The sequence below is a fragment of the Benincasa hispida genome, chromosome 9, assembly GCF_027475165.1.
Source record: "Benincasa hispida cultivar pf3 chromosome 9, pf3_genome.v1.1, whole genome shotgun sequence".
NCBI classification, from domain to species: Eukaryota; Viridiplantae; Streptophyta; class Magnoliopsida; order Cucurbitales; family Cucurbitaceae; genus Benincasa; species Benincasa hispida.
This window is the reverse complement of record NC_143486.1, coordinates 68,704,246-68,713,642: the sequence shown is the minus strand read 5'-3', so window position 1 is coordinate 68,713,642 and position 9,397 is coordinate 68,704,246. Positions and strand designations below refer to the sequence as shown.

The window sequence follows — 9,397 nt, the reverse complement described above, 5'->3', positions numbered from 1 at the left end:
AAATAGAAAATTTGTTTAATTTAATTTGAAATTAGGATAGAATCAAATTAGGAAATTTAATAAAAAAATCTAATATTTTAAATCAAATCTTTTATTTGATTTGGATTTCCTAATTTGTTATGGAACCTAGGGAACCTCTATAAATAAGACCCCAAACCCCTCCATTATCCTCATCCCTTCCTATTCTTCGAATCTTTCCTTTCTCTCATTTTCCTCTTTTCTTCCAAGTTTTCTTCTCCTTTTTTTTTAATCTTTTCTTTCTTTCTTCTTTTTTTTTTTATATTTAGTTTTCCTTCCTTTTTCTTTCTTTTCTTTTCTTTTCTTTCTTTTTATCTTTTCTGTTTCGTTTTCTTTTTTTTTTTTAACTTCTTTTTTTTTCTTACAAAATGAAGCCGCACTTGAATTTTGGAGATGAAGCGAAGCCGCACTTGAGTTTCGGAGATAAAGCGAAGCCGCACTTGAGTTTCGGAGATAAAGCGAAGCCGCACTTGACTTTCGAAGATGAAAAAAAGTCGCGCCAGACTTGTAGAGATGAAGCGAAGTCGCGTCAGACTTGTGGAAATGAAGCGAAGTCGCGTCAGACTTGTGGAAATGAAGCGAAGTCGCGTCAGACTTGTGGAAATGAAGCGAAGTCGCGTCAGACTTGTGGAAATGAAGCGAAGCCACGCCAGACTTGTGGAGATGAAGCAAACTAATGCCAAATTTGTGAAGATAAAGCGAGCCATACCAAACTTTGGAGATAAAGCGAAAATGCACTAACATTTTGGAGATGAAGCGAAGCTGCACTTGACTTTTGGAGATGAAGCGAAGCTGCACTTGACTTTTGGAGATGAAGCGAAGCTGCACTTGACTTTTGGAGATGAAGCGAAGTTGCACTTGACTTTTGGAGATGAAGCGAAACCGCACTTGACTTTCAAGATGAAGTGAACCAAGCCAGACTTTGGAGATGAAATGAAGTTGCATCATGATTTTGTAGACCGAGTCATTGAAGATGGAGCCGAGCCATGCACACTGACCATGAACTCGAAGATGAAGCGGAGCCATGCACACCGACCTTGAGCTTGAAGATGGAGCAGAGCCATGCACACCGACCTTGAACTTGAAGACGGAGAGGAGCCATGCACACCGACCTTGATCTTGAAGATGGAAGCAGAACCATGCACACCGATCTTGAACTTGAAGTTGGAAGTGGGGCCATGCACGCCAATCTTGAACTTGAAGATGGAAGTAGGGTTATGCATGCCAATCTTGAACTTGAAGATGGAGCAGCATCGATAGAGCCTCTAAACTTGAAGGTTGAGAAGCATCGACAAGACCTTCGCGTTTGAGTTTGACAAAGCATCAGTAAATATTTCGCATTTGAGTTTGACGAAGCATCGAAAAATCCTCTACACTTAAGCTTGAAGAATCGGTGAACCCTCCGCATTTGAGTTTGAAGTATCGACGAATCCTCTGCACTTAAGTTTGATGAAACATCGATGAATCTTCACATTGAGCTTGACTTCGTGACTTTGAGCATGAAGATGGCATTGCAAAGCCTCCAGACTTGAGCATTCAATGATGCCTCGGAACTTGAAGATGGAGGAGCATCCAAGTTTGATTTTAAAGAGGAAGCGAAGCGCATTCCAAGTGTGTGTCTTTTATTTACTGTGCTAGCTTCTTATAAGGGATGAACATCTTCAATCCATTGTGTTGCCCCCAATAGGGATGAACATCTTCAATCTGGAGTGTCATTCTTTAACGGGGATGATCAACATCAATCTTGTAGCATCATACTTAGGTGGTTGTGGTACCTTTTCTAATGAACTAAACTTAAATTTTTTTAAGTTACCTTCCTACCCTTAAAGAGAGGGATCAAATTATGACGTAGTTCAAGTTTTTTTTTTAACTGGACTGAACTTGAAGTTTCTTTAAAAAAGAATTTTTTTTTTTTATGCGCGACTGAACTTAAATTTCTTTAAGTTGCCTACGTACCCTTTCTAATGACAAGGATCAAGTCGTAACGTAGCTCATACAAAGATTTTTTTTTTTTTTGGGGGGGGGAGGGGGGGCTCATGCAGGCCAGGAGCATCATGCAATTTAGGCTCTTGCGATGATGAGCTTCTTTATTTAAACTTCAGAAGCTCTTATTTCATCATGATTTTGATCACCCTCTTCATTTGTAGGATTTGTCAATATGATGAATTTTGGCTTCACTATCAAGGAACCTTCTGTACTTATGTCAGCAGAAAATTTCCTCTTCATGCGTGAAGGGACACAACTGTGAATCTTTTTGTTGTTGTTTTCTCCATGGAATGACGTCGCCTTCAAGATTTTCATCCTTCCTTCATGTTGATCGCTTGTTGTCTTGAGAAGATCAAAAGCAGATGCTGAAGGTCGATCTTTCTTTGATTTGGATATACTTAGCCTTTTAAAGGCTGAAGTTCGAGTAGAAGTAGTTATTGGACATTGGTCTTCTTCTCCTACCGTGGCCATACTCAATCTTTGAAAGACTGAAGATCGAACACTTGAAGGTTTAATACGATCGAAGACAGAAGTTTTTTGCTTCATTTCTTCTGAGTCGTTGACTTCTTCGACAGTTATATGATTGTTGTCGACTTCCACTATGCCGACGTATGACATGTAATAACTTCTGATACTTTCTCTTGATGATTATTGAGAAAGCTTATTAGGAGAAATTCTGCCAAAGTTGCTAGCCGTCGGAATTGAGGAAAGTTCTTGTCTTCTTTCTTAGCAAGCTTAGGCTTCCATGTCATCTTTTTGCCTTTCTTTTTATGAGCCTTGTTCCTTCTTTTATAGCTTCAATAGGAACGCGACTCTTTTTGGGTGGAGTTTGGCTGTCTTCTTTTTTGACGAGTCACAACTATCCACACTTCGTTGTCATCTCCAACGAGCTCATCTTTATTTTTGGAATTTGCTGTTTGAATCTCTTGCTGGAACCAAAAGACTATAGGCTTGAAGGCTCCAAACTGGATTAGGCTTTGTCTTTGAGCATAGGACACAGACAATGTTGGAGTACTTGAAGTTGCCGCTACTGTAGCGTGATTTGTCTGAGCTATTTCATCCAAATCTAACTCAATCTTCTTTTCACGAGCCAACTTCAGAATTCGTTCCTTCAGCACGAAACACCTTTCAATTGGGTGGCTAACGACCCGATGATACATGCAGTAGTTAGGATCATCTACTTTTCCTGCTTGTTCCAGCCGCTTACATTCCGGTAGCTGAATAAGTTTCTTCTCTAGCAGTTGCTTCAACATATCTGTCACATCAGAGTCAGGGAATGGATAAATCTTCTCTTGTCTTTCTTTAAGAATTGGACAAAGCTTCACGCCCTCATTGTGCCTTCTTTCAAATTTTGTTTGTTTTCCTTTGGAGGAAAATTGTTGCGGGGTCACATGAATGACCATAGATTCTTTTGTGGCACTATCCACGATCTTTTTCAGTACCCTTGGATTCATTATTGTATTTTCTCCCTTCTGGGACTAGGAAATCTTTAGTTCCCCTATTGACGATGCTCAGCTTCATATCATGAGCGCGTGTTGTCAATTCCTCAAATGTCTGAGGTTTTATCCCTTTTAGGATGTACAAAAGCTCCCAATGCATGCCTTGAGTGCACATCTCCACTGCAGATAATTCAATGAGTCTATCTTTGCAATCCAGACTCAATGCTCTCCATCGGTTGATGTAATCGATGACTGTCTCTCCCTTCCACTGTTTGGTGTTCGTCAGCTCCATCATGCTAACAATGCACCTTGTATAGTAGAACGGTTTAGGAACTCCCTTTCTAGCTGTTTCCATCTGTCAATCATTTCTGGCTCCAAATTAATATACCAATTGAAAGCATTTGCTTTCGAGGTACGGACGAACTGCTTGACTAGCTGGTCTCCTCTGGTTCCTGCATTTTTGCAGGTTTCAATGAATTGTGAAACATGTTGTTTTGGATTGCCCTTTCCATCGAACTGCTGGAACTTTGGAGGTTGATACCCAGCTGGCATTCTCAGGTTGTTGATTCTCTTGGTGTATGGCTTGAAGTACATAAAGGAAGTTTGCAACGGTCCTCCATACTGAGCTCTTATGGAGTTTGTGATCATATCCTAGAGTTGTTGAACTAACAGGGAGGCAATAGAGGTGGATTGTAGTGGATGACTTTCCTGCAAGACAGTTTTTCCTTTGTCATTGGCTTTTGTAGCTAGAGATTGACTTGATTCAGCAGTATCTCGATCCTGTATCTGATCTCTTAAAGCAGCAATTTCATGATCTCGCTTCTCTACAACCTTCATTAGAAGATTTATCTTTATCTCTATCTCTGCCATGGTCGACTCAGTCGTTACGTCAGTCATCATGACAGACACTACATCAAAATGTGATTCTTTCTCTGATAGAAGTAGTAGAAGCATAGTTTTCAAACAAGGGATTTTCTTTGATGACGATCCTGCCTTTAGGAAATTTCATCAGCTGGTCCCAGATTTTCTCCGTGATGACAAAGCTTATGTAAGTGTTGCTTGCGACGGTAGCTTTGGATGTAGCTTTCTTTGGTGGCATTTATAGATTTGTTGACTCGGATGAAGAGAGAAAGATGAGAGGTATAGAGGTCCCACTGGGCATGCCAATTTGTTCGCACGAGATTTCAAGAAAAAAATTATTTCGTGGAACTTGTATTTGTATTGATTTTGTGGAAAGTGAGTACAATCTCTAATACATAATATTTTGATGCTCTTAAAAACTATAGTATTTAAGCTGGTTGATATTCTTGAATGATCGGCCTTTGGGCTCGTTGATTTTCTTTGATGATCGGCCTTTGGGCTTGATGATCTTCTTGGACGATCGACCTTTGGGCTTGTTGATCTTCTTGAATGATCGGCCTTTGGGCTTGTTGATCTTCTTAGATGATCGACCTTTGAGCTTATTGATCTTCTTGGATGATCGACCTTCGGGCTTGTTGATCTTCTTGGAGGATTAGTGTTCGCACTAGGCTTCCGGAAAAACTTGTTTCATGGAGTTGAACTTGAGTTGGTGTTGATGTTGAAGTTGATTTGATGCGATGTGGTTTGATCTCTAATAATTGATCCTCTGATTCTCTCTCAGTTGGGTGAATGTGCTTGACTTGAAGAAGAAAAGCACCGAGTGTTCTTGAAGTAGAAGACTTGGAAGAGTCTTTATGTCTTCAAGGGTCTTCTATCTTCTAGGGGTGCAGCTTCAGGAGTTTTGGGAGTCTTCTGGTTGTCGATGAATTCTCTCAGCTGGGCTCTCTGAATGTAGAAAATGCTTGTATCTTCAAAGGACTTCAGTCTTTAGAATGTTTGTATCTTCAAAGGACTTCAGTCTTCAGAATGCTTGCCTAGGACTTCAGTCTTCTGAATGCTTGTATCTTCGAAGGACTTTAGTCTTCAGGTGTGGTCAGCTTCAGGAGTCAAGGAGTCTTCTAATTGTAGAGAATTCCCTATAAGTTCTCTGGAGTATAGAATTGCTGACCCCTCCAAATGAGGAGAGCTTCTCTATTTATAGAGTTCACAGGTGGGCTTGGGCTCGGTTGATCCATGGGTCTGACCTTTGGGCCCAATTAGTTGGACTTGGGCTTAGTTGGTCCATGGGTATTGCCTTTGGGCCCGATTAATCGGATTTAGGCCTGATTTGTCATTTGGATAAAATTCAACCAATTTTGGGCTTAGTTGGACTTTGACTCAAATAATAATATCAAATTGGGCCAAATTAATTTTATCTTATTCAACGATCATGATAAAAACACGTGGCGTCATCAAAATTTGTCTTCAACTTCAATTCAGGACATATGTCAACTCCTAATTGAGCCCAAATTTAATGATTTGGAATTTCGTCATTAATTAGTAAATGACGTGGTAACTTGTGATTGGTCCAAAATTTCTCATTCAACAGTATTAAATACATTAAATCAATTATATCACATGTAGTTGAATCAATTTAATTATATCATATATAATCAATTTCCCTCCAGTTAATTTAACACTTCAAATTAACCCAAAAGCTGATTCTTAACATGAATCCATTGAGCTACCAAGGGGACCTTATAGACTTGTAGCTTGAAGCTCCAACGGTACGTGAATAACTGACTAAACTTTTTAATCACGATATCTACCCTCAATTAACTGTCGGGTGCTCCACTAAAGATTGATAGCCGCACTCTTCGCACTACAGATATATTTCTGTGTCCATCGGAGATAATTAATCAACAGTATGATGACCTTTCACGAATCGCTCATAAGTACAACTGGCCAATTTACCGTTTCCCTCCTATAGTTACATCTAACTTCTTAAGTACCACTGATTCCTCTAATGAACAATACATCATAGTCCCATTATGAGTAAACCCTTCTCGGGCCAAGAGAAGGTGTGGCGCCACATTGTTCAAGCCTTGGAATCAGCCCTTAAGGAATCAATTTATCTACTTACCCCTGCTTAGGGGAATGAGTGAATTTCGTCTTGTGTAGCTGAGTTCCCATCTCCTCAATCAGACGAATCCCCAAAGTGGTAGGTTTGAGTTGGCGATCTGGCCACTCGTACCCATGCAAATCAAAGGACTGCCCTCATAGGCAGGAGTTCACAACTCACTCAGGATTAAGGTCATGTTACCTATGGCCATCCTAGTGAAATGAAAGTCTTTGTCATGAACGATGTTATATAACGAGACTAAACATTTCGTGGTCTGATCTTATACATACTCTTTTGTATAGAGCATCCCTGCTCGTATGTCTAATACACGAATGATCGGATCAGACCATTTGTAGCACTTTACAACATTTATAACACCTACAAAGCGGGTCACACTCGTAGTGTCACCAGGATAAGATTTCCCTCCTTTATCCATATACTACAGACCATTTAGGTTATCACTTAAAGTACGATCCACTTGTATGTCTCCACATACATGCTTAAGTTATAATGATAATAAGGGATCTTAGTTTATTGGTTTATGGTTAAAACAACTAAAATATCTCATATTTCATAGACTGAAGTGAATAAAATATCTCATATTATAAATCACAAAACTGTTTGTTCATACAGATGTTTACAAATTACAGGACCCTACGAGATTTAGGGCATCAACCCCAACAATCTCCTACTTGTCCTAAAGCTAGTGGGGTGTACAAGATAATCACATTACAAGTACACAAAACAATAAACTAGGGCACAAAGGCCTAGTACAACATCTCCCACTTGCCCTAGTCCAGCCGCGGTTGGTCCCGTAGACCCATACTCTACAAGCGACCCTCAAACACTGTAATCTTGAGAGCCTTCATAAATGGATCAGCAATATTGTGCTTTGAAGCTATCTTCGTGACAATCACGTCCCCTTGATGCACAATCTCTCGGATGAGATGGTATTTCTGCTCTATATGCTTATCGTGCTCATGACTCCGAGGTTCACGAAAATTTTCCATAGCACCACTATTATCACAATAAAGGGTGATGGGCCTAGACATGTCTGGAACAACTTCTAGATCAGTCAGGATCTTCCTAAGCCAAACGACCTCCTTAACAGCTTCACAAGCCGCTACATACTCAGCCTCCATGGTGGAGTCAATGATGCACCCATGCTTGGTGTTTCTCCATATTACAGCCCCTTCTTAAAAGTAAACACTGATCCTAAAGTGGATTTCCAAGAATTCTTATCAGTTTGAAAATCAGAGTTCGTATATCCAGTAAGGATAAAATCCTTAGAAACATACACAAGCATGTAGTCCCTCGTTCTCCAAAGATACTTGAGGATGTTCTTGACGGCTGTCTAGTGACCCTGTCCTGGATTAGATTGATATCTACTGATTATCCCCACATCGTAGCAGATGTCAGGTCTAGTACATAACATCGCGTACATCAAACTGCCCACGAAAAATGCATAGGGAACCCGTCTCATTTCCTCAACATCTTGAGGTGTCTTAGGACACTGTTCCTTAGACAATTAAACTCAATGTCAAAAAGGCAATAGGCTCCTCTTGGAGTTCTGCATCGAGTACTTGATTAACATCTTGTCAATGTATGATACTTAAGACAGTGCTAGCATTTTGTTCTTTCGATCCCAAAAGATCTAAATCCCAAGAACAAACTGAGCCTCTCCCAGATCTTTCATTTGGAATTGGGTCGCGAGCCAATTCTTAACTAAAGCCAATAAACATACGTCATTCCTAATGAGTAGGATATTGTCTACATACAACACTAGGAAAACTACTGAACTGTTGATGATTTACTTTTAGATACAAGGCTCATCAACGTTTTGGTAAAAGCCATAAGATTTGATTGTAGTATCAAACCATATGTTTCAAGATCGAGATGTCTAATTCAGTCCATAAATGGACCAATGCAGCTTACAAACCTTTTTCTCTTGACTTTGGGCTATGAATCCCTTAGGTTGCACCATATAAATGGTCTCCTCAAGATTGTCATTCAAAAAAACAGTCTTGACATCCATTTGCCATATCTCATAGTCATAATATGAGGAAATGAATAGGATGATGCATATAAACTTAAGCATGGCAACAAGTGAGAAAGTCTCCTCATAGTCAATTCCCTCCACCTGGGTATAACCCTTTGTCACCAGTCTAGCCTTGAAGGTCTGCACCTTTCCATCAGCACCTCGTTTCCTCTTATAGATCCACTTACAACCTATAGGTGTAACCCTATCGGATTGTCTACAAGATCCCAAACTGAGTTGAAGTACATAGACTCCATCTCGAGATCTATGGCTTTGACCCATTCATCTCTGTCAACATCCTCCATTGCCTTCTTGTAAGACAACGAATCCTCAACCTTGCCATCGGCTACCATGGCCAGGATTTTAGTTAAACCCATATAACGAACAAGTGGGTTCGCAACCCTCCCATTACGTCAAATGAGATATAATAGGGCAGACCTTTCCAAAGTCATCCCTATGTTGATCAAATGGGGGTTGTTAAACCTTTTCGGGGTCATCCCTATGTTGATCGGGAAGTGACGATATAATAGGGTAGACCTTTCTGGGGTCATCCCTATGTTGATCAAATGGGGGTTGTTAGACCTTTTCAGGGTCATCCTCATGTTAATCAGAAAGTGACGATATAATAGGGTAGACCTTTCTGAGGTCATCCCTATATGGATCAAATGGGGATTGTTAGACATTTCCAAGGTCATCCCCATATTGACTGAGATATGATAGAGTAGACCTTTCCAGGGTCATCCATTTGTTGATTAAATGGGGATTGTTAGACCTTTCTGAGGTCATCGCCATGTTAATCGAGATATAATAGAGTAGACCTTTCTAGGGTCATCCCTATGTTGATCAAATAGGGGTTGTTAAACTATGTTGATCAGGAAGTGGCAATATAATAGGACAGATCTTTCCGGGGTCATCCCTATGTTGATCAAATGAGGGTTGTTAGACCTTTCGGGG

At 40.2% G+C, this 9,397-nt stretch overlaps 1 pseudogene; it reads right to left on the bottom strand.

Moving 5' to 3' along the window:
• Nucleotides 1-2,801: 2,801 nt before the first annotated feature.
• LOC150034036 (uncharacterized) lies at nucleotides 2,802-4,542 on the bottom strand (annotated as a pseudogene).
• Nucleotides 4,543-9,397: the final 4,855 nt, after the last annotated feature.